We start from the raw sequence: 26,600 nt of genomic DNA on the forward strand, positions 1-26,600 counted from the left end.
ATGAATTTGTTTCCAACCATAAAATCCAATATCTAAATTTTCTTGGTACTATTCCCTTCAATTCATTTCATTAGTCAACTTATAATGTTGACCCTTGATGCACTCTAAGTGAGTCAATTCTAATGTTACCAATATGTCATTGATGCACTCTAAGTGAGTCAATTCTAATGTTACCAATATGTCATATTTTATAGCCCTTTAGTGTTGGTATATGTTACCAATTTCATTTCCAAGTGTATTGCATTTTATTGCAATTTACCGGATTTCGGTATACTATTTTGACCTAGCCGGACGACCTAGTTCCCTCGATTTTCGAGTTTCGGTCCAAACTACAAACTTGTAGGTCTATATCTTATTGCATACAGGGCAAAATTTCAGGTCATTCTGAGTTGTGTAGACCGAAATATTGTCAATTTACCAATGCTGGATAGAATGCACTAAAATGGTAGGCTTAGGTCATTTTTAGGTCATTTTTGGTTCGGCCAATTTTGGTACCTAAACTTGTGCAAGCTATTTGGCTTGGTTCTGGCCATTTCTGGGCTTTGGTGTCCTCATAATAATTGTAGATCTATGTCTAAACTATTCATGGTAAAAATTTTAGGTCAATTGGACCTATTTTGAGTAAGTTATGGTCAAAAAACTAACTACTGCCCAAATGGTCAATTTTCAGGCTTTCAAGTCACTAATTCGGATTTGGTCATTTTTAAGGTCAGTTTCTAGGTAGAATTTTGGTAACATTTCTACATTAAAGTTGGCCTATTTGGTGTCTAGTTTCACCCCCCATTGGCCTCATACCAATTAGATTCACAGTTTTGCACTTATGACCTAATTTAGGTGCTACCAACATACACAATCTGCATAAGACAATTACACTTCCAATTTGACATTCCTCCTCCTCCTCATGACTTCATTATTTATTCATAGCACTTCTACAAATACTAAACACAATTCCAGCAAGCATATTGGGTAGAACACTCAAGTGCTCAATGCACATAATTCACCATTAAAGTCCAACATTCACATCCACCCAAATTCAATGTATATCAACACTTATTTTACACATACACTTCAATGGCAATTATACAAACTGCCCATAATTCAACACCATCATATTTCATTAATAAACTTCATATTCACACACACAAATTCATGATATTTTAGGCTGCCAAACATGGCAGTTTTCCAAAGCATCAAGGTCCCATTTCAAACCCTTAATTCAAGCACTAACATGCACATACTTGGACATTAACCTACTACCACTTCTATTTGAGTTAATCAACCTTAATTCCCATTAAATACATATAAGAATAAGTCACTAACCATGCATTTTCATGGCTACCAAAACTAAGGTTCACCAATACTCATCATTCCCTCAATTTTTCTTAGCAATTCAACTTACCCAAAGCTCAACACAAGGATTAGTGAAGGTAAATGGAAAGATTAAGCACTAACCTCAACTTGAGCTTCACAAATCCATGGAATTTCCTCTCTTTTTTGCTACCCACATACTGCCCATGGTGTGAAGACCACTTTTAATGGAGGGAGTTTGAAGAAATATGGCTTGAATCATGGTAGATTTGAGCTTATGCATGAATGGCCATGGAGGAAGCTTGGAAGAACATTTGGCCATGGAAGAACTTGAGAAAGCAATTCGGCAAAGTGAAAAAAATGAGAAAGAAAGTGAATTTGCATGCTGTCCACTTGGTTTTATATGTCCACTAATTCCACTTAGTGGAGCACTAACCATAAATTAATGATTTAATTAGTTAAAGTTCCATAATTTGCACATTTGCCTCATTTCTTTCACTATTTAAATAATGCACCACTTTTTTATTTTTCATGACATTTTCAAAGTGTAATACCACTTATTTTTAATGGACATTGAGGTCAAAAGTCAACTCTAGGTGTCAAATGACCAAAATGCCCCTATTCGTTTGCATTCCCAATTTTTCGGTAACACCGAGTTTTGTCATTTTCTCGATTTTTCGTTTTCTTGTTTTTCTTTGTACTAATTAATTAATTTTTCTTTGATATTTCTAATGACATTTATACTTCAATAGACCTTTAATTATGTCCCGAAAATATTTTTCTAGGTTCCCCGCGATCCAAGGCTAATCAATGGTCCTTGCCGTAACTTCCTAGTGTGGTCACCCATCGCTACGGGTTTGGCTCGTTTAACTTAGTCTCTTTTCATTGCTATTATTTTTTCTTTGTTTTTCTTGTATTTTCTTTTCTTGTATTTCATTACTTTATGTCTCCTCACTGACATTTAAATATAATTTCAAGCATCCTAACTGTCTGGACAGACACTGTCATCGGAACAGTAGAATGCACTATCGAACATAGAGGTGTTACACCTTTCACTTTCAGTGCGGTTTCAACTAATTTTGTGAAGTCCGTAATGCCCAAGGCAGTAATCATTATCTTAATATTATCATTGAGCCCTTCTTTAAACCTTCTACACCATTTTGCTTCAGTGGGGACTATCTCCCTTCCGTAGCGGCTTAGTCTGACAAACTCCTTCTCATATTCTGCTACTGACAGCTGCCTCTACCTTAGACTAATAAACTCTCTTCTTCTATCTTCTAGGTACACACTTCCCACATACTTCTTCTTAAATTCAGCAAGGAAGAAATCTCAAGTTATTAGTCCTGGCCGGACTTCACTAGATACGGTGTCCCACCACTGATAGGCATCATCTTGAAGTAGGGACACAGCACCCTCCAAGTTCTGCTTTGGGGTGCAATGCAGTTGCTTCAATACCCTTATGGTGTGGTCTAGCCAATTCTCAGCCGCCACCGAGTCATCTTCTTTCTTACCCATGTAGTCCATAGCCCCAAATTTTCTCAGTTTTTCCATATGGGATTTCTACCGTGGAGGTGGTGGTGGTGGCATAACCCCAGCCATCTGTCTGAAGAATGCAGCCATTTGTTGAAACATAACCGGCAGAGGCTGTGCAGGCACTGCTAGTGCTGGTGGAGCAGGTTCTCCCTGGCCCCCAGTCTCAGCTGCAAGTGGAGCACGACTCTCCACTTCCTCATCTACTTCTCTCTGTGACGTGGGATCCATATCCTAATCAAAATAAAAAAACTGAACAGATCTGCATTAGTGTCACCTCGACTCTTACAAATGAAATGCATGGTATGGACTCGATCTAGACCTAGAACGCCTAAACCGTGCTCTAATACCACTAAATGTGGCACCCATTATCCGTCTTCAGTGTAGCCGAGTAAGATGTGCCACACAGTGTACCGGAACACTATATTTTATCTCAATTATTTTTATTTTTCTTTTTTTTTATCCTTCCTTATTTTATTTCTTCATGGTTATGAAGATTAATTTGTGGAATTTAACTCATTTAAGTCATTTATTGAAATTTTAAATTCATTTGAGGTTTCGAAAATTTTATAGAAAATTCGACAGAGTACCGGCTAAAAATGGAGAAAACAGTTCTTCGGAACCTATGAAAAACACTTCCAATAGTCATTCTATTCCACAACTCCCCAATCTTCACATCAATTCTCAAAATTCTTCCATTTGCCATTCATTCATTTTAACATCATAATCATATACATTTCATTTATAAACACAAATTTACAAATACTGACATTCATACCAAATTATGTTACATAAGTTTCAATTTATACATGAGAAAATAAAAGTTTGATTACAAATAGTACAAACAGTATAAAATACCAAAATGGGACCTAGTGTCCTACCAATGCACTGTAGCCTGTGAGGTGACATGGAGACTATACAGAACTGTGAACGGCCTCACCCTGTCTGTGGTCTACTGGGCTTTCTGTCCAAATCTTCAATACCTACGCGTTGCAAAAACGACGCGCTAAGCATAAAGCTTAGTGGTGCCAATAATACAAGAAAATATATTATGCAAATAAAAATAAAAGTTTTCTAGTTATTGTGCTTATAAGAAATAAATAATTACTAACTTATTGTTTAGTCGAAGGCTAATTACATTTTATAATATTTACTCTCTCTTTCTAGCATTTTATTAATTGTTTTCTTGATGATTTTGAGCCTCTTTTTATTGTAATCATTATTGATCTTTATCTTGATATTTAATTTCCTTACTTCCTTTAATAATCAATTCAATTACATTTATACTTTTCCATGCCCTAGTAACCTATACAAATTTACCAGACTGGATAAATGGGTAAACTAGCACTGGGTACCAGGTACCTCGGGCTGTCACACCATCAGTCATAATGTGTCTCCCATTGTGCAAACAGAATGGCTAATAAGCCATAAATGCAATAAGGCATAAAGACAAGTAAAATATCATAATCAATATAGCCATAGGCTATCATATTACAAAATGGCATGGAGTCATACATCATACGTAGTACTGCTATCAGAATCCTATTGGCATGCAAACCTATCCAAACCAATCACATTAGGCCTACTAGGGCATATTACAAAGTTATTTCTTGAATATTTATACTTAAGATGTAAGGTTACTATTCATTTAGTCATTTAAGTCAAAATATTGACTTTCTCATATATAATAGTTACATGAGTTTTAATCACATAGATTTACCACATTTTGGTTCCCAAAAGTGTTGGCATTAGTTGCCAATCCATACTTCTAACCATTGGAGAATAATTCAAAATTTCAGTTTTTGGGTACTAGAGTTCACTGTTCTATTAGGCTATTCTATAGTGAGAATTTGGCCAAATGTTCTTCATCAAAGTTGTTCCTTATTGTGTCTAGTTATATTTCTTTTTTTGAATCACTCTATTTGGAGTTTTGTAGCTCAAGTTATGGCCTAAACACCATAACTAGCCGGATTGCAATTTTTCCAGAATTTCTGGGCAGAATCAATTTTACAGTTTTTTGTACACTGACTACATGTCAGTTTGTGGACATGTTATGGTCAACATTTGGATTTATTTTCTTCATGAAAGTTGTAGGGGTATGTCTCAGCTTTCTACTGGTAAGAATTCAGGTCAATTGGACTTTTCTACACTGAGTTATGAGATGAATGAACACTATTCATTTGGTCATTTTGCCCAGGCATAATGTAAGTTACCCGGATTTGGTCAATTCTTAGGGCATCCTAAGTTTTCTTTTTGGACAGAGTTCCTTCATCAAAGTTGTGCCATTATATGTCTAATTTCATGTCTAATTAGCCTTGCACCAATTGAACCCACACCACCTAAGTTATAGCTGCCCAAACATGCTGGACTCACATCCAGACCTGCAGGGCACTCAAGGGCAGCATACCTAACTTTAATTCTCTTAGAACAAATCAATTCAATTCCTACTCAAACAAAACCAAATGGTCACAAATTGACCATTAGGACTTCCATTCACCAACACATGAGTAAAACCCTAAGTTTGCTCGAAACCCTAACTCCAAAATTCCAATATACTCAAACATCATGCTATCAAATGTTCTAATCATCAATTTCATGTTCAATTGCATCAATTCAAAACTATAATTCACTTGAATCATTGAAACTCTAAACTACCCTAGGCTGCAAAAATTGAGGGTTTTTCATACCTACATAATTTGTTTTCTTTCTTCCAAAACTAACACTCAATTCATAATCTACACATGGTAAACTCATGGATTTATGGAAGAAGTAGCACTAACCTTGACTTAGCCAATTCCCAAGGCTTGAAAACTCCACTTTTTCTCTTCCTTTTTGCTATCCAAGTCTTGCTCTAGGTGTGAGAAGAAGTTTTTGTGAAGGGAAGCTAGGGTTTTGAGGTGGTTTGGTGGGTGGAAATCAAGCTCACTCAAAGCTTTGATGGAGGTCTCTCTCTCTCTTTCTTTCTCTCTTCTCTTGGTTCAGCTGAATGAAGGAGATGGCTGCTAGAATTGTTTCAGTTTTATCTCATTTTTATGTCATTTTTATCCCTTTTAATTTGCTTGTCAAATGGTGATTGGGTGGAGCTTTTTAAATGACATCATGTGATGTCAAAAATCCAATTTTCTTCATTTTTCTTTTCTTTTCTACTCATTTTTAATTAAATTTTTAGCAATATTTATTCATATTTTATGCCATATAATTTATTTACTTAATTGGAAAAGTTGGTCGAAAATCATTTCTGAAGGCAAAATGATCAAAATGCCCTTCATTTTGCTTAATGGACTAAAATTGTCTGTACCGACCTAAAAATTTTTCTAAGCATTTTCTTGGAATTCTAATGCTATTGAAACCTCAATGACTCTTCTCTGGAGTCTCAAAAATTATTTCATGAATTTTCCCTCGGGTTTAAAGCTCCTAGCTGCAAAGACCGCAACTTCCCATTGGGTTACCCATCGCTAGGGCACCGGCTCCTTTAACTTAGTTGTATTTTATCTCTAAAATTTTTCTTTAATTTTTCTTATTAATATTTGAGTTAATTATGGCTCCTCACTTTAGTCTAAATATTTTTCCAGACGTTCTAACTGTCCAGACCGACACCGGTCACTGGAATAGTAGAATATATGGAATTGCTACAGTGAGGGTGTTACATCCCAGATGTGTTTCCAGAAGAATTGCCTGGTTTACCACCAGAAAGGGAAGTCGAATTTGCTATTGAGGTAATGCCGGGTACAGCACCAATTTCTATTGCTCTTTATAGGATGGCACCCACTGAATTGAAGGAGCTGAAAATCTAGTTACTGGAGTTACTAGATAAGGGTTTCATATGCCCCAGTGTGTTACCATGGGGAGCTCTGGTGCTATTTGTGAAGAAGAAGGATGGAACCTTAAGATTGTGCATTGATTACTAGCAGCTGAACAAAGTAACTGTGAAGAATAAATATCCGTTGCCCAGAATTGATGATCTATTTGATCAGTTGAAGGGAGCCGGTATATTTTCAAAAATTGATCTCAGATCAGGATATCATCAGCTGAGGGTAAAGGAAGCAGATGTGTCCAAAACTGCATTCAGAACCCGATATGGGCATTATGAATTTCTAGTGATGCCGTTTGGGTTAACAAATGCACCAGCAGCATTCATGGACCTTATGAATCATATCTTCCATCCATATTTAGATCGATTTATAGTGGTCTTTATTGATGATATTCTGGTGTATTCTAAGACCAGGGAAGAACACGATGAACATTTGAGGATTGTTCTACAAACCCTGCGAGAAAAGAAGCTATATGCTAAGCTGTCCAAGTGTGATTTCTGGATGAGTGAGATCTTTTTCCTTGGACACATAGTATCAGCTGAAGGGATTAGAGTGGATCCCAAGAAGATAGAAACAGTGATGGAATGGAAGCCTCCCAGAAATACAACTGAGGTCAGAAGTTTTTGGGGCTAGCTGGATATTACAGAAGATTTGTGAAGGGGTTCTCTCTCATAGTTGCTCCAATGACCAAGTTGTTACACAAGAATGTGAAATTTGGCTACAATGACAAGTGCTAAGCCAGTTTTGAGAGGCTGAAGGCTATGATGACAGAGGCACCAGTGTTAACATAGCCAGTGACAGGAAAGGACTTTGTGGTCTACAGTGATACCTCGCATAATGGGTTAGGGTGTGTATTGATGCAAAAGGGCAAAGTGGTCGCCTATGCTTCCAGACAGTTAAGACCACATGAACAGAAATACCCTACTCATGATCTGGAGCTAGCAGCAATTATCTTCGCACTAAAGATATGGAGGCATTATTTTTATGGTGAAAAGTGCTACATCTATAAAGACCAGAAAAGTCTAAAATATTTGCCAACCCAAAAGGAGCTCAACCTTAGACAGAGGCGATGGATTGAGTTCCTAAAGGACTATGATTGTGTGATAGAATACCACCCTGGGAAGGCAAATGTAGTTGCTGATGCCTTGAGCAGAAAGTCCATCACAGCTTTAAGATCACTAAACCATCTGTCCCTAGCTCAAGATGGAGCTATTTTAGCTAAGTTACAAGTGAGGCCAAACCTACTACAGCAGATACAAGATGGGTAGAGGGCAGATGAAAAATTAATGGCTATTGTGGGTAAAATCTCAAAGGGGAAGGAAATTGATTATGAAGTGAAAGCAGATGGGTGTCTGTACTACAAAGAGAGAGTGTTTGTACCAGATGATGGGGAATTGAAGACTAGTATTCTGAAAGAAGCACACACCAGTGTTTATGCTATGCACCTGGGAAGCATAAAAATATATAATGATCTGAAGCCTCATTATTGGTGGCCTGGTATGAAGAAGGATATAGCTGACTATGTTACAAGGTGCTTGACATGTCAGCAAGTTAAAGCACAACATCAAGTTCCATCAGGATTGCTACAACTTATAAGCATACCTGAATGGAAATATGACTGAGTCACTATGGATTTTGTCAGTGGTTTACCTTTCACCTAGAAGAAGCATGATGCAGTGTGGGTGATAGTGGATAGATTGACAAAGTCAGCACATTTTCTGCCAGTTAGAACTGACTACTCACTGGAGAAGTTAGCAGAGTTGTATATCAGTGAGATAGTTAGACTGCATGAAATCCCACTTTCCATCATATCTGATCAAGACCCAAGGTTTACATCGAGATTTTGGAAGAAGTTGCAAGAAGCCTTGGGCACACAACTCCACTTTAGCACGGCTTTTCATCCTCAGACGGATGGACAGTCGGAACGAGTAATTCAGGTAAACCTAAAAATAAATTGAATTCTTACAATAATAAATTGAAATGATAGTAACAATGTGAATTATGTGATAGGTCCTTGACGATATGCTGAGGAGTTATGTCATTGAGTTTGAGGGGAGTTGGGATAGGTATCTCCCACTGGCAAAATTTGCATATAACAATAGCTACCAAGCTAGCATTCAAATGGCCCCGTATGAAGCACTGTATGGAAGGAAGTGTAGAACCCCACTGTGTTGGATTGAATTGGGCGAAGATAAGCTGGTAGGACCAGACCTGATGAAACAGACTGAGGAGAAAGTAAAATTAATCAAAGCTAATTTAAAGGTTACCTCAGATAGACAGAAATCTTATACCGACTTAAAGAGAAAAGAGATAGAGTATGCAGTTGGAGAAAAAGTGTTTCTCAAAGTCTCACCATGGAAGAAGGTACTGAGGTTTGGAGGAAAAGGGTAAGTTAAACCCTAGGTTCATTGGCCCATATGAAGTCATTGAACGTGTGGGACCAGTGGCCTATCGGCTAGCTTTACCGCCAGAACTGGATAAGATCCACAATTTATTTTATGTATCTATGCTAAGAAGATACCGCTCAGACCCTTCACATGTCATCTCCATGGAAGAGATTGAAATCCAACTAGATTTGACATATGCAGAAGAACCCATACAGATACTGGCTTGGGAAGTGAAGAAACTAAGAAATAAACAAATTCCACTGGTGAAAGTACTTTGGAGGCACCACAATATCGAGGAGGCAACTTGGGAAAGTGAAGAGACGATGAGGCAATAGTTCCCTCAACTATTTTCATCAGGTAAATTTCGAGGACGAAATTTTTATTAGAGGGGAAGAGCTGTAATATCCTCACTTTAGCTAATCAGTACGTTTTACTATTCCGATGACCAATGTTAGTCCGGACAGTTAGAATATTTGGAATCATAATTAGACTAGAGTGAGGAGTTATAAATAAACCAAATAATGATAAGAAAAATTTTTAGTAATCAAATGCACTAAGGTTAAATGAGCCGTAGCCCCAGTGATAAGTGACCCTAACGGGAAGTGACGGCGAAGGCCGTTAGTAACCCTCGACTTGGGGAAAACTCCATGAAATATGTGACACCCCTTACCCGTGTATAGTATACCCGAGTAAGTAATGCCACACGGTGTACTGGCACACTCTATTATACCTTATTTAATTTGTGTCATGCTTTTGAAGCTAATTTATGAAATATGATTTATTTAAGCCATTTAACGAAATTATTATTTATTTGGGGTTCCGAAAATTTTAAAGGAAATCCGGCGGAGTACAGGCTAAAAATGGAGAAAACAGTTCTTCGGAGCCTGTTTAAAAACACTTCCAAATAATTTCCAAACAATCCCAACCTCAATTTATCAACAAATTCTCAACATTAAGATCTCAACAACATTTCAATTCCAGTTCTCAATCATCCATCACATGTGATGATCACATATAAATCACAAGTAAACATTTACATTTCCATTCACAAGCACAATTTTCATAATTTATATAAACATCAATGTACATTACACAAGTTTAATTACATATGAGAAAACAAAATTAAGTTACAAAATGTCAAAATGACACCTAGTGTCCTACCAATGCACAGCAGACGTTGAGGTGACATGGACATCGAAAGCTAATCGCCGATGGACTCACACATTCTGTGGTCTACTGGGCTCACGATCGGTATCTCCAGTACCTAAGCGTGGCAAAAGCAACGCGCTAAGCAATAATGCTTAGTGGTGCAATAATATAATAAAAGAAAATAGCAAGAAATTAAATGTGTATGGAATGTGTATGCTTTCTTTGTTTGGTATTGGTACATTCGTGATTTTATTAACGTTGTTCACTTTTATTCATTTGGTTGCCCCAAGTAACCTACACTAGACGATCGGATCGATAACGTAACCGCATCGGGTATCAAGTACCTCGAGCCGTCACACCATCGGTCACATATGCATCTCCCGGTGTGCAACATAACAGCTAAGAAGCTGTAAATATATCAAGCACAAGGCCACAGCTCAATACAAAGTCAGAATGGCTAAAAGCCATAAAATCACAGAATGGCATATTGCCATGTGCGATCGCTAATCGAACCCTATTGGCATGCCAAACTATCCAAACCAATCATGTTAGGTATACTAGGGCATTTGAAACTTTTAAATTCTCCAATTTGTGCATTTCAAGTTTTGGGGGCACTATTCACCTCATTGGTCAACAAAAATGTTGACTTTGGATAGAAAATATATGTATTAGTTTTAACACCCCAAACATACCACATTTGGTGTTTAAAACTTGTTGGCATTAAGTGTTAATACCATTTCAAAGTGTAAACCCACACAAGCAGAATTTTCAGTTTTGGTGAGTCAACTTCACTGTTCCATTGGACACTGTTACTGTGGGAATTTGAAGAAATGTAAAACATGAAAGTTGTTCCTTATTTTGTCTAGTTGAATTTCTTTTTTTGAATCACTCCATTTGGAGTTTTGTAGCTCCAGATATGGTCCAAAAACCCAAGCTGGCCGGATTTGCATTCTGCAGAAAATACCATATCTACAGTAGCATGAACAGTGACTGCCATAGCCATTTGGGTTAGGTTCTGGCCATAATTTGGGGTAGGTTCCTTCATGAAAGTTGTTTTTCTATGTCTTAAATTGTTGCTGTAAAAATTTCAGGTCAATTGACCAAATCTACAGTGAGTTATGGCCAAATGAACAGTTACTGTTCATTTGGTCAATTCTGCAATCGTGCAGGGTGTCCGGATTGGGGCCAAGTTTTGGTCCTCTTGCTTTGGTCTTTTGGGCATGGTTTCTTCAGAAAAAATGTGCCATTATAAACCTAGTTTCATGTCCAATTGGCCAAACATCAATTGGACTAACACAGCCAAAGTTATGGCTGTGTAATTGGACTGAAATTTCAATCCATTTCTGCTGTCCTAGGGCAGCTTACTCCTTCTCTTTGCAATCCCATTTTTCAGTCCAAATTGTGCTCAACATACCTAAAATAGTCACTAATTGACCATTAACAAGTTCTCTAATAATTTCCTAAGCCAAGTCACATTTTCACCTTTCCAAACCCTAATGTCCAAATCAATTTACTCATAAACCTTAATTAACATACTTAGTTCAATATCCATGCATATTAATACCTTAACCCTCATTTACAGCCACTCTAAGTTTATTAAACAATCAAACTCAATCTTCCATAGGGCTGCCGAAAATTGAAGGTACCCTTAACACATGTAATTTACTTCAATTTCTTAAAATCTCTTAGCTCAAAATGATGTTCTAACTAAGATTACAAGAGTGAGAATAAAAGTGTAGCACTAACCTTGATTGGGCAGAATTTCCAAAGCCCTAAACTTCACTTTTCTTCCTTTTCTTAGCTGCCAAAAGCTTTGTCTAGGTGTGGGATTAATTTTTGATGAAGGGACTTATGGGTTTTAGGGTGAGGAAGCATGGAAATTTAAAGCTTGAAAGAGCTTTCATGGAGGTGGCTATGGGACTAGGGTTTCGGCTGGTTTCTTTTGGGGAGGATGGCTGCTGCAATTTTGGTGAATTTAGTCTTCATTTAGTCTTTTATTTAGTTAGTCAAAGGATGGCTAAATTGTGATTGGTTGGTAATTATAAATGACATCACCATGATGTCATAAATAGCCTTTTTCCTCAATTTCTTTTCTTTCCTCCACTACTCATTTTCAATTTAATTTCCAGTAATATTCTTCATATTTTATGTCATATTAATTATTTACTCAACTGGGCAAGTCGGCCAAAAATCACCTCTGAAGGCGAAATGACCAAAATGCCCTCCGTTTGGCTTAACGGGTCAAAATTGGCTGTACCGATTGAAAATTTTTCTAGGTATTTTCTTGGCATTCTAATGCCATAGGAACCTCAATGACCCTTCTCTGGAGTCCCAAAAATTATTTTATAATTTTTCCCCTGGGTCTAGGGCTCCTCGTTGCGAGAACCGCAACTTCCCTCTGGTTACCCATCGCTAGGGCCTAGGGCACCGGCTCGTTTAACTTGGTTGTATTTTATTTCTAAAATTTTTACTAAATGTTTCTTATTAATATTTGAGTTAATTATGGTCCCTCTCTTAAGTTTAATTATTTTTCCGGACGTTCTAGCTGTCCGGACCGACACCGGTCACCGGAACAGTAGGATGTACGGAGTGGTTACTGGGAGGGTGTTATAACTCTTTCCCTCTAATTTAAATTTCGTCCTCGAAATTTACCTGATGCAAACAGTTGAGGGAACTGTTGCCTCATCGTCTCTTCAATTTCCCAAGTTGCCTCCTCGGTGTTGTGGTGCCTGCAAAGCACTTTCACCAGTGGAATCTGCTTGTTTCTCAACTCTTTCACTTCCCGAGCCAAGATCCGTAGAGGTTCTTCTTCATATGTCAAACCCGGTTGTATTTCAATTTCTTCTCTGGAGATGACATGTGAAGGATCTGAGCGGTATCTTCTGAGCATGGATACGTGAAACACATTGTGAATCTTGTCTAGCTCTGGTGGTAAAGCTAGCCTATAGGCCACTGGACCCACACGTTCAATGACTTCATATGGGCCAATGAACCTAGGGCTCAACTTACCTTTTCTTCCAAACCTCAACACTTTCTTCCATGGTGACACCTTGAGGAACACTTTGTAGCCAACCACATATTCTATTTCTTTTCTCTTCAAGTCGGCATAGGATTTCTGTCTGTCTGAGGCAACCTTGAGATTAGCTTTGATTAATTTTACTTTGTCCTCAGTCTGTTTCACCAGGTCTGGGCCCACTAATTTGTCTTCGCCCAATTCAGTCCAGCACACTGGAGTTCTACATTTTCTTCCATACAGTGCTTCATACGGGGCCATTTGAATGCTAGCTTGGTAGCTATTATTATATGCAAATTCTGCCAGTGGGAGGTATCTATCCCAGCTTCCCTCAAATTCAATGACACAACTCCTCAGCATATCCTCAAGGACCTGGATTACTCTTTCTGATTGCCCATCCGTCTGAGGATGGAAAGCTGTGCTGAAATGGAGTTGTGTACCCAAGGATTCAAGCAACTTTTTTCCAAAATCTCGATGTAAACCTTGGGTCTCAATCAGATATGATGGAAAGTGGAATTCCATGCAGTCTAACTATCTCACTGATATACAATTCTGCTAACCTCTCTAGTGAGTAGTCGGTCTAATCGGCAGAAAGTGTCGACCGTCAATCTATCAACTATCACCCATGCTGCATCATGTTTCTTTCGGGTGAGAGGTAGACCACTTACAAAATCCATGGTGACCCGATCCCATTTCCATTCAGGTATGCGTATAGGCTGTAGCAAACCTGATGGAACTTGATGTTCTGCCTTGACTTGTTGACATGTCAAGCATTTTGTCACATAGTCACCTATATCCCTCTTCATACCAGGCCACCAATACTGAAGCTTCAGATCATGATACATCTTGGAACTTCCTGGGTGCCTAGCATATACACTAGTGTGTGCCTCTTTTAGAATACTAGCTTTCAATTCCTCATCATCTGGTACACACAGTCTTCCTTTGTAGTACAGACTCCCATCTGCTTTCACCCCATAGTCAGTTGCTTTTCCCTCTGAGATCTTGCTCATAATAGCCATTAACTTTTCATCTGCCTTTTGCCCATCTAAAATCTGCTGTAGCAGGTTTGGCCTCACTTGTAACTCAGCCAAAATAGCTCCATCTCGAATCAAGGATAGACGGGCATTCAATGATCTCAAAGCTGTGATGGATTTTCTGCTCAAAGCATCAGCAACTACATTTACCTTCCCAGGGTGGTAGTCAATTACACAATCATAGTCCTTCAGGAACTCAATCCATCGCCTTTGTCTAAGGTTGAGCTCCTTCTGGGTTGGCAAATATTTCAGGCTTTTGTGGTCTGTGTAAATGTAGCACTTTTCACCATACAAGTAATGCCTCCATATCTTCAATGCGAAGATAATTGCTGCAAGCTCTAGATCATGGGTAGGGTAGTTCTGTTCATGTGGCCTTAACTGCCTGGAAGCATAGGCTACCACCTTCCCCTCTTGCATCAATACACACCCTAACCCATTATGAGAGGCATCACTGTAGACCACGAAGTCCTTTCCTGACACTGGCTGTGTTAACACTGGTGCCTCTGTCAACATAGCCTTCAACTTCTCAAAGCTGGTTTGACACTTGTCTTTCCAGTCAAATTTGACATTCTTGTGTAGTAACTTGGTCATTGGAGCAGCTATTAGGGAAAATCCCTTCACAAATCTTCTGTAATACCCAGCTAGCCCCAAGAAGCTTCTGACCTCAGTTGTATTCCTGGGAGGCTTCCATTCCATCACTGTTTCTATTTTCTTGGGATCCACCCTAATCCCATCAGCTGACACTATGTGTCCAATGAATGCAATCTCATTCAGCCAAAACTCACACTTGGACAACTTAGCATACAGCTTCTTTTCCTTCAGGGTTTGCAAAACAATCCTCAAATGCTCATCATGTTCTTCACTGGTCTTAGAATACACCAAAATATCGTCAATAAAGACCACTACGAACCGATCTAGGTATGGATGGAAGATACGGTTCATAAGGTCCATAAATGCCGCTGGTGCATTTGTTAGGCCAAAGGGCATCACTAGGAACTCATAATGCCCATACCGGGTCCTGAATGCAGTCTTGGGCACATCTACATCCTTCACCCTCAATCGATGATACCTCGATTCGAGATCAATCTTAGAAAATACTCTGCTTCCCTTCAACCGATCAAACAGATCATCAATTCTAGGCAACGGATATTTATTCTTCACTCACTTTATTCAATCACGGTAATCAATGCATAGCCTCAAAGTCCCATCCTTCTTTTTCAAAAACAAGACCGAGCTCCCCATGGTGACACATCAGCGTATGAACCCCTTGTCAAGCAACTCTTGCAACTGAGTTTTCAACTCCCTCAATTCAGTGGGTGCCATCCTATAAGGAGCAATGGAAATAGGTGCTGTAACCGGCAGTGTCTCAATAGCAAATTCAACTTCCCTTTCTGGTGGCAAACCAGGAAATTCTTCAGGAAATACCTCTGAGAAGTCTCTCACTGTGGGTATGTCACTCAGGTTTGGCTTAGCCTGCCTAGTATCCACCACATGTGCTAGGTAGGCTTCACAGCCTTTTCTCATCATTCTTCTTGCAATCGTGGTGAGATGACATTGGACAAGAAATCTGTCCTTTCCCCCACAACTGTGATCTCATTACCCTTTGAAGTTTTTAGAGAAATTCTCTTCAATTTGCAATCAACTATTGCCTGATGACGTGACAACCAGTCCATTTCCAAAATCACGTCAAACTCATGGAAGGGTAACTCAATCAGGTCGGCCAAGAATTCATACCCCTGAATCCTTAACGGGCAACCCTTGTATACTTTGTTCACTACTACACTGTGGCCTAATGGATTAGTGACCAGAATGTCTTGGTCACTCTCCCACCGAGATCCCCCTTTCTACGGGTAGATTGATGCGGATGTATGAGTGAGTGGATCCTGGATCCACCAATGCATGCACAGTGTAGTGTAGAGGAGAACGCACTCGATGACGTCCCGGCATCTTGCTCCTCCCGAGCTCTCGGGGCATAATTTCTTCTTTGGTGGTCCTGTCGGGCCTCTCTGCTGCTCGAGATGCAGCCTCTGTGATGGTCCAACGACCTCAGATTTGCAGTTTTCTACCTCTGCGTAGTGCAGGAGCAAGTGCATGCGCTTGTGTTGGAGCAGCTGTAGTGGTTCTACGTGGACAGTTCCTCAGCTGATGCTCTGTTGACCCACATCTCAAGCAGGCACCAGTTACTCTCCAACATTCCCCCTTGTGCCATTTCAGGCAATGTGGACACGCAGAAGATGCTGGGGCTGGTCCCCTGAACCCCATCCCTGGAGAGCTGCCCACTGATGGTGTGGACTGACCTCTCCTAGGGGTGAACTGTGGCCTGGCCCCGACCACGACCCTATGGCTGACCCGAACTCTGTGCAGGAGGACCCTTAAACTTCTTCCCAAATCCAGGAGCGGAACTAGACTGACCTGGTCCCCTCTTCTGCTGTCTATCCCTTCTGGTCTGCTCACTGATTCTTACTTTTTCCACCTTTATTGCAGCTTCCACTAACTTGGTAAATTCTGCGATTCCCAAGGCAGTGAGCTGGATCTTGATGTTGTCATTTAGTCCCTCTTCAAATCTCTTGCACCTTTCAGCTTCATTAGGGACTATCTCCCTTCCATAACGGCTCAATCTTACGAATTCCTTCTCATATTCGGCCACTGACAGCTGTCTCTGCCTCAGGTTAATAAACTCTCTTCTTCTCTCTTCCAAATATACAGTACCCACATATTTCTTCTTAAATTCTGAAAGAAAGAAGTCCCAAATTTACTGACTTGCACTTCATCGACACGTTGTCCCACCATTCGTAGGCATCATCTTGTAACAAGGATACAAGACTTCTAAGTTACGCTCAGGGTGCAGTGGAGTTGTTTTAAGACTCTGCCCGTTCTGTTCAACTAATTTTTGGCTGCAACAGAGTCATCTTCCCTCTTGCCGAAGAAATCCACCGCCCCAAACTTTCTTAGCCTTTCCAGGTGTGATTTCTGCTGTGGAGCTGGTGGTGGTGGTGGTGGTGCTGGCATTACCCCGGCCATTTGTCTGAAGAAGTCGGCCATTTGTTGGAACATGGACTGTGGAGGCTGAGCAGCTCGCTTGAGTGGCGGAGCGCATTCTCTCATGCCCCAGCCTCACCGCTGCAGGTGGAGCATGACTCTCCACTTCCTCCTCAACGGCTCTCTGAGATGAAGGATCCATATCCTATTCAAAATAAGAAAGATAAACAGATCTGCATTAGTGTCACCTCGACTCTTACAAATGCAATGCATGGTATGGACTCGATCTAGGACCAGAAATGCCTAAACCGTGCTCTGATACCACTAAATGTGACACACCTTACCCGTGTATAGTATACCCGAATAAGTAATGCCACACGGTGTACTGGCACACTCTAATATACCTTACTTAATTTGTGTCATGCTTTTGAAGCTAATTTATGAAATATGATTTATTTAAGCCATTTAACGAAATTATTATTTATTTGGGGTTCCGAAAATTTTAAAGGAAATCCGGCGGAGTACCGGCTAAAAATGGAGAAAACAGTTCTTCGGAACCTGTTTAAAAACACTTCCAAATAATTTCCAAACAATCCCAACCTCAATTTATCAACAAATTCTCAACATTAAGATCTCAACAACATTTCAATTCCAGTTCTCAATCATCCATCACATGTGATGATCACATATAAATCACAAGTAAACATTTACATTTCCATTCACAAGCACAATTTTCATAATTTATGTAAACATCAATGTATATTACACAAGTTTAATTACATATGAGAAAACAAAATTAAGTTACAAAATGTCAAAATGACACCTAGTGTCCTACCAATGCACAGCAGACGTTGAGGTGACACGGACACTGAGTAGAACTGCCGGATGGACTCACCCAGTTTGTGGTCTACTGGGCTCACGATCGGTATCTCCAGTACCTACGCGTGGCAAAAGCAACGCGCTAAGCAATAATGCTTAGTGGTGCAATAATATAATAAAAGAAAATAGCAAGAAATTAAATGTGTATGGAATGTGTATGCTTTCTTTGTTTGGTATTGGTACATTCGTGATTTCATTAACGTTGTTCACTTTTATTCATTTGGTTGCCCCAAGTAACCTACACTAGACGACTGGACTGGATAACGGGTAAACTGGCACTGGGTATCAAGTACCTCGGGCCGTCACACCATCGGTCACATATGCATCTCCCGGTGTGCAACAGAACAGCTAACAAGCTGTAAATATATCAGGCACAAGGCCACAGCTCAATACAAAGTCAGAATGGCTAAAAGCCATAAAATCACAGAATGGAATATTGCCATGTGCAGTACTGCTAACTGAACCCTATTGGCATGCCAAACTATCCAAACCAATCATGTTAGGTATACTAGGGCATTTGAAACTTTTAAATTCTCCAATTTGTGCATTTCAAGTTTTGGGGGCACTATTCACCTCATTGGTCAACAAAAATATTGACTTTTGGATAGAAAATATGTGTATTAGTTTTAACACCCCAAACATACCACATTTGGTGTTTAAAACTTGTTGGCATTAAGTGTTAATACCATTTCAAAGTGTAAACCCACACAAGCAGAATTTTCAGTTTTGGTGAGTCAACTTCACTGTTCCATTGGACACTGTTACTGTGGGAATTTGAAGAAATGTAAAACATGAAAGTTGTTCCTTATTTTGTCTAGTTGAATTTCTTTTTTTGAATCACTCCATTTGGAGTTTTTTAGCTCCAGATATGGTCCAAAAACCCAAGCTGGCCGGATTTGCATTCTGCAGAAAATACCATATCTACAGTAGCATGAACAGTGACTGCCATAGCCATTTGGATTAGGTTCTGGCCATAATTTGGGGTAGGTTCCTTCATGAAAGTTGTTTGTCTATGTCTTAACTTTTTGCTGTAAATATTTCAGGTCAATTGACCAAATCTACAGTGAGTTATGGCCAAATGAACAGTTACTGTTCATTTGGTCAATTCTGCAGAATCAGTGCAGGGTGTCCGGATTGGGGCCAAGTTTTGGTCCTCTTGCTTTGGTCTTTTGGGCATGGTTTCTTCAGCAAAAATGTGCCATTATAAACCTAGTTTCATGTCCAATTGGCCAAACATCAATTGGACTAACACAGCCAAAGTTATGGCTGTGTAATTGGACTGAAATTTCAATCCATTTCTGTTGTCCTAGGGCAGCTTACTCCTTCTCTTTGCAATCCCATTTTTCAGTCCAAATTGTGCTCAACATACCTAAAATAGTCACTAGTTGACCATTAACAAGTTCTCTAACAATTTCCTAAGCCAAGTCACATTTTCACCTTTCCAAACCCTAATGTCCAAATCAATTTACTCATAAACCTTAATTAACATACTTAGTTCAATATCCATGCATATTAATACCTTAACCCTCATTTCCAGCCACTCTAAGTTTATTAAACAATCAAACTCAATCTTCCATAGGGCTGCCGAAAATTGAAGGTACCCTTAACACATGTAATTTACTTCAATTTCTTAAAATCTCTTAGCTCAAAATGATATTCTAACTAAGATTACAAGAGTAAGAATAAAAGTGTAGCACTAACCTTGATTGGGCAGAATTTCCAAAGCCCTAAACTTCACTTTTCTTCCTTTTCTTGGCTGCCAAAAGCTTTGTCTAGGTGTGGGATTAATTTTTGATGAAGGGACTTATGGGTTTTAGGGTGAGGAAGCATGGAAATTTAAAGCTTGAAAGAGCTTTCATGGAGGTGGCTATGGGACTAGGGTTTCGGCTGGTTTCTTTTGGGGAGGATGGCTGCTGCAATTTTGGTGAATTTAGTCTTCATTTAGTCTTTTATTTAGTTAGTCAAAGGATGGCTAAATTGTGATTGGTTGGTAATTATAAATGACATCACCATGATGTCATAAATAGCCTTTTTCCTCAATTTCTTTTCTTTCCTCCACTACTCATTTTCAATTTAATTTCTAGTAATATTTCTTCATATTTTATGTCATATTAATTATTTACTCAACTGGGCAAGTTGGCCAAAAATCACCTCTGAAGGCGAAATGACCAAAATGCCTTCCGTTTGGCTTAACGGGTCAAAATTGGCTGTACCGATTGAAAAATTTTTCTAGGTATTTTCTTGGCATTCTAATGCCATAGGAACCTCAATGACCCTTCTCTGGAGTCCCAAAAATTATTTTATAATTTTTCCCCCGGGTCTAGGGCTCCTCGTTGCGAGAACCGCAACTTCCCTCTGGTTACCCATCGCTAGGGCACCGGCTCGTTTAACTTGGTTGTATTTTATTTCTAAAATTTTTACTAAATGTTTCTTATTAATATTTGAGTTAATTATGGTCCCTCTCTTAAGTTTAATTATTTTTCCGGACGTTCTAGCTGTCCGGACCGACACCGGTCACCGGAACAGTAGGATGTACGGAGTGGTTACCGGGAGGGTGTTACAAAATATTTTTGGGATTTCAGGGAATGATTTTTGGGATCTCAATGACAATAAAATGCTAAGAAAACACAAGGAAAATTTAATCAATCGTTACACACAATTTTAGCTCGTTAAGCCAAACGGAGGGCATTTTGGTCATTTCGTCTTTAGAGATAATTTTTGACCAACTTGTCTAATTAAGTAAATAAATTATATGATATCAAATATGAATAAACATTGCTAAAAATAAAATTTAAAAGTGAGTAGTAAAGAGAAGAAAAGAAACAAAATTAATATTCATTTATTAGATAAGCATGAGGTCATTTAAAATTTTTGGCCAATCAAAATGCAATAAAATCATTTATAATACATTAAAAAGAAAGAAAAGAAGTCAAAATTCTAGAAAAAGCCATCAGCCACCTTCCTTCTCTTTCAGCCGAAACTAGTTCCTCATCTCTCTCCTCCATTGCCAAGTTTCCCAAAGCTTATTTCATTGATTTTTCTTCAACCAAACCCTAAGTTTCCAACACAAAACCTTAATATTTCATCTTAGTGAAGCTTTTGAGAGCAAAAAGAAGTAGAAAAGAAGAGCTTTTACAAGCTTGGAATTGACTCCATTCAAGGTTAGTGACCAAACTCTTCCTTTCTCTTTAAATTCATGTTAAGGGAGTGGAATTGAGTGGAAATTTATAAGAAAATTGAATAAAAATCATGTGTATACCTTCCCCAAAATTTTGGCAGCCTTGGACTTGGTAGGGTTTTGAAGATTTCTTTGAATTAAAATGGTATCATAGCTGCCCTTAACACTAATCTCATGATTAGGATAATGAAATGTAAGTTAATGCATGATTTGAAATGGTAGACTTAGGGTTTGGGCTCAAATTTGAGACTTTGTTCATGTACTAGTGAAAAAAAGTTTTAATGGTCAATTAGTGACCATTTGGCTATGTGTGATTAAGAGATGAAATGATTTGTTCCATGGGAATTGAAGTTACGTATGTTGCCCTTAGTGACCTGCAGGACTGGGTGTGAGTTCAGTAGATTTGGGCAGTTATAACTGGAGTTGTGTAGGTTCAATTGGTGCAGGGCCAATTGGATATGAAAATAGACATATAACGGCACAACTTTGGTCAAGAAACCCTATCTAGAAAACCAAACCAAGTTGACCTAAAAACTGCCCTAATCCGGGTGACCAACATGCTATCCCTGGAAAATGACCAAATGAACAGTGTTTGTTCAAATGGTCATAACTCAGTGTAGCAAAGTCCAGTTGACCTGAAATTTATATCAATGAAAAGCTTAGACAATTTAGAACAACTTTCATGAAGAACACCAAACTAAATTCTGACCATAACCCATCTGAATTGCTAACCCAAGTCAAGGTATCAAAACTGCCAGAACTATTTCTACCCAGAAATTCTGGGTAGATGCCAATCCGGCCAATCCTAAAGAAATTAGCATAACTTGAGCTAGAAAACTCCAAATGGAGTGATTCAAAAAGGAAATTAAAGAAGACACATAAAGAAACAACTTTGATTAAGAACATTTGACAAAAATCTCATTGTAGAATTGCCTAATGGAACAGTGAACTCTAGCATTCAAAACTGAAATTTTTGATTTATTTCCTATTGGTTTTAAGTATCCATTGGCAACTAATGCCAACGCTTTTGTAAACCAAAATGTGGTATCTTGGTGAACTTAGGTTCAACAAATCTATTATAAATTAAAAAGTCAATCGTTGAGTAGAAATAGTCAAGTGAATAGTGACCTTTACACTACAAAAATAAATAATTGAATCATTAACTGCGTAAAATGCCCTAGTATGCCTAGAATGATTGGTTTGGATAGGTTGGCATGCCAATAGGGTTCTGTTAGTGTCACACCTTACCCCTCTGTAAGGCATAACATGATCCCGTAGTATACCTAATGAATTACCAAACTTCGTCTACTGATAACCCATTAAATACATTACAAGAGATTTTAAACCTTTTCTTACTTCTTTACAAAGTGGTGAGCACTATTTACAGGTGTTAAAGTTTTTTTAAATGAAATGAAATCCGAAAACACATTTGAAGTATTAATAATTTCTGTAAAAATTTTGACAGAGTGCCATCTGTATTTTGAATAAAACAGTTCTTCAAAAATCTGTAAAAAGCACTTCCAATATTTTTCTCAATCCCAAAATCCAATATCCAATCAACACAATAAGTTTTTCAACATTTGCCAACTCAAATCCATAATAATTTTCTAGTGTTTTCAAAAGCTGAGATAAAAAAAAAATATCCCAATATTTACAAGCCAAAATAATTTACAAATTTAGTTTACAACTTTAATTTACAATTTTAATGTACAATTTTAATTTACAACTGCTCAAAACCAAGAACAATATATACATACAGTGACATACATTACAATACAAATGCAAAATATGGTATACTCAATATACCCGATGAACTCTCAATGTAGCAATAGCAGCCTAGTCTGCTGCCCTGTCAGTCTGTCTACCTGCGATAGAATGAAAAGCTATCGCTGAGCCAATATCTCAGTGGTGCACAACATTAACAAAATACAACTTTAAATCATAAATCATAAGTCATATAAATAGTGGATACTTAAAACCATAGTTAAATTCAAAGACAGTGAATGTCATAAAGAATTTAAACTCCATTTCACAATATCACAATAAATATCAATAAATCACACACACAGCTTAATCATGTTCCAAAGTCCAATTCGTCCCAAAAGCCGATGGCTAGTGAGGAATAACATAGCTAGCTAGCAATAATATGAGTACTCATTCTATTCGTCCTCAACAGGCACACACCTCAACACTTCAGCCAGAGAGGGAATTCAAAGTCAATTCATTCCACTAGACAAGCTAGTGAGGAATTCAATCAATATACATGATAGCTGTGGTTTCAAACCATTTGCAATGTTTTTCAAGCAATAAGTATCCATCAAATGTCCATTCAAACAATTTTCCACAATTTAAAATAATAACATACAAATAGTCATAATTTATTTCAATTGAAAAATTCAAAAGAAATAACTGTTGTGCACAAACCTCTGATAAATGTCTCTTGGCCCTGACTCAGTGTTTCCTTCCCCTTCCCTGAGTCTTTGCTAACTGAAACACACAATTTGAAGTGTTTCAGTACTCATTTAAACTGTCTCTAACAATAAGGCTTAAAAATTAATTTATTGAATTCTATTATTTTCCTTAGTCAAACTAAAATGTTGATCCTCGATGCACTCTAGGTGAATTAGGTTTAATGTTACCAATATGTCATATTTTATAGCCCTTTAGTGTTGATGTATGTTACCAATTTTATTTCTAAGTGTATTGCATTTTATTGCAATTTACCGAATTTCGGTGTACTATTTTGACCTAGCCGGATGACCTAGTTCCCTTGGTTTTCGAGTTTCGGTTCAAACTACAAACTTGTATGTCTATGTCTTATTGCACTCGGGGCAAAATTTTAGGTCATTCTGAGTTGTATAGACCAAGTTATGGTCAGTTTACCAATGCTGGACAGAATGCACCAAAATGGTAACTTTAGGTCATTTTTAGGTCACTTTTGGTTCGACCAATTTTGGTACCTGAACTTGTGCAAGCTATTTGGCTTGGTTCTGGCCATTTTTGGGCTTTGGTGTCTTCATAAGAATTGTAGATCTATGTATAAACTATTTATGGTAAAAATTTCAGGTCATTTAGACCTGTTTTGAGTAAGTTATGGTTAAAAAACTAACTACTGCCTCAAATGATCAATTTTCAGGCTTTCAAGTCACTAATCCGAATTTGGTCATTTTTCAAGTCACCGTCTAAGCAGAATTTAGGTAAGCTTCCTCAATGAAAGTTGGCACTTTTTGTGCCTAGTTTCACCTCCAATTGCTCTCATACCAACTGGAGTCACACACTTAAGTTTCTAAGCCAAAACATACACTGCCCTACTACACACTCCTCATCACTTACTAATTACATATTCAACACTCACCAAATTACTTCCTTCATGCCAATTCTGGTTTGTACCTTACCATTAACACATTTAACAACACATTTTGGTCATTTTGGACAGCTTGTAACCATTCTCAATATGTACACTATAACACGGAATTTTCTAAGTCCAATTACAATAATTTAACCACATGAACATACCTCATTTATATGTCCAAATCCAAACAATTATTCACATACACATGCTGCCATCAATAACCACATAATTCAATAAACCAAACCATGAAACAACACATTTTAAACTACACTTTAAAGTTGCCGATTTGCACATCTCCTTCAAATAGCTTCCAAGCTTCCAAAACTAAGTGCACTATCACACATACACTTAGTATACATTATCCAAATTATTTCTATATACATAAACACTTATACCAACATCTTAAACAACCATAAAAAAGTAAAAACAAGCTACAAATAGTGAGTTTCCATGGCTACCAAAATGGTGTATCGCCATTCAATCATCAACATTAAAAATTCTTCCATAAATCAACTACCCACAACCTTGGTTACACTTTTAATGAAACAAGAATTGAAAACACTCACTTACCACTTTTGAAGCTTGATCTAAACTTCTTAAAATTGCTATCAAACTCTTCCTTGCAAGGTGAGGAGCAAAGTTAATGAAGGAACCTAGTGGAAAAAGTGGCTAGAACATGCTTGCATGGAGCTCTCACCATGGATGGCTATGGAGTTTTCTCTCAATGTTGATTTCGGCTGGATGTCCCAAGGTTGAAGATGACAGAATTTTCTGTCCAAAGGCTAATTACAAGTCCACTTAGGTGATCTTAGTGGAGCACTAAGGTGAGTTTATGATTTGTTTAATCCAAAGTTTCCCATTTCCCACATTTTTCTCATATCTTTTACTATTTAGATTATGTACCAACATTTTAATTTTTCATGACATTTTCAAAGTGTAATATCATTTATTTTTAATGGAAATTTAGGTCAAAAGGCAACTCGGGATATCAAATGACCACAATGCCCCTATTCGGGTTGCATTCCCGATTTTTCGGTAACACCGACTTTTGTCGTTTTCTCGATTTTTCGTTTTTCTTTATACTAATTAATTAATTTTTCTTTGATATTTCTAATAACATTTATACTTCAATAGATGTTTATTTAAGTCTTAAAAATATTTTCCAGGGTTCCCCGCGGTCCAGGGCTAGTCAACGGTTCACGCCGTAACTTCCCGATGCGGTTACCCATCGCTATGGTTCTCGGCTCATTTAACTTGGTTACATTTCATTGCTATTATTTTTCCTTTATTTTTCTTGTATTTTCTTTTCTCGTATTTCATTATTTTATGTCTCCTCACCCATATCTAAGTGTAGTTCTAGGCATCCTAGCTGTCCGGATAGACACTAATCACCAGAACATTAGAACGCACTACCGAACATAGGGGTGTTATAGTTAGTAGTACTGCATATGGTTTTATGTCATTCTGTGTTTTATGGCCTTACGTACCATTTTGTGATATAATAGTCTTTGGCTATTTTAATTGAGTTTACTATACTTGGGTTTCATGCCTAATAATTATTACAGCTTATTAGCTGTTCTGTTGCACACCGGGAGACACAATGTGATCGATGGTGTGATGGCCCAAGGTACTTGGTACCCAGTGCTAGTTTACCCGTTTATCCAGTCCAGTAGACTAGTATAAGTTACTTGGGCAATCAAAATAAATCTTTCCAAATTTTAATCAAATAATACTACAATAATTACCAGGAACTTGGTCTGCATAAAATGTCAGCATACATTCTGCACTTCCATTTTATTTTAGCTATTTTATTTTATATTGGCACCACTAAGTAGAATTCCTTAGCGAGTCGCTTTTGCCACGCACAGGTACTAGAGACATAGCTGGGGAGCCCAGCAGACCTCAAACCGGGTGATTAGTCAGATCTGCATAGAGTCCAGAGTTACCTCATATCTGTAGTGCACTTGGTAGGATATTAG

Source organism: Hevea brasiliensis, chromosome 15, assembly GCF_030052815.1.
Source record: "Hevea brasiliensis isolate MT/VB/25A 57/8 chromosome 15, ASM3005281v1, whole genome shotgun sequence".
In the NCBI taxonomy this organism is placed as follows: Eukaryota; Viridiplantae; Streptophyta; class Magnoliopsida; order Malpighiales; family Euphorbiaceae; genus Hevea; species Hevea brasiliensis.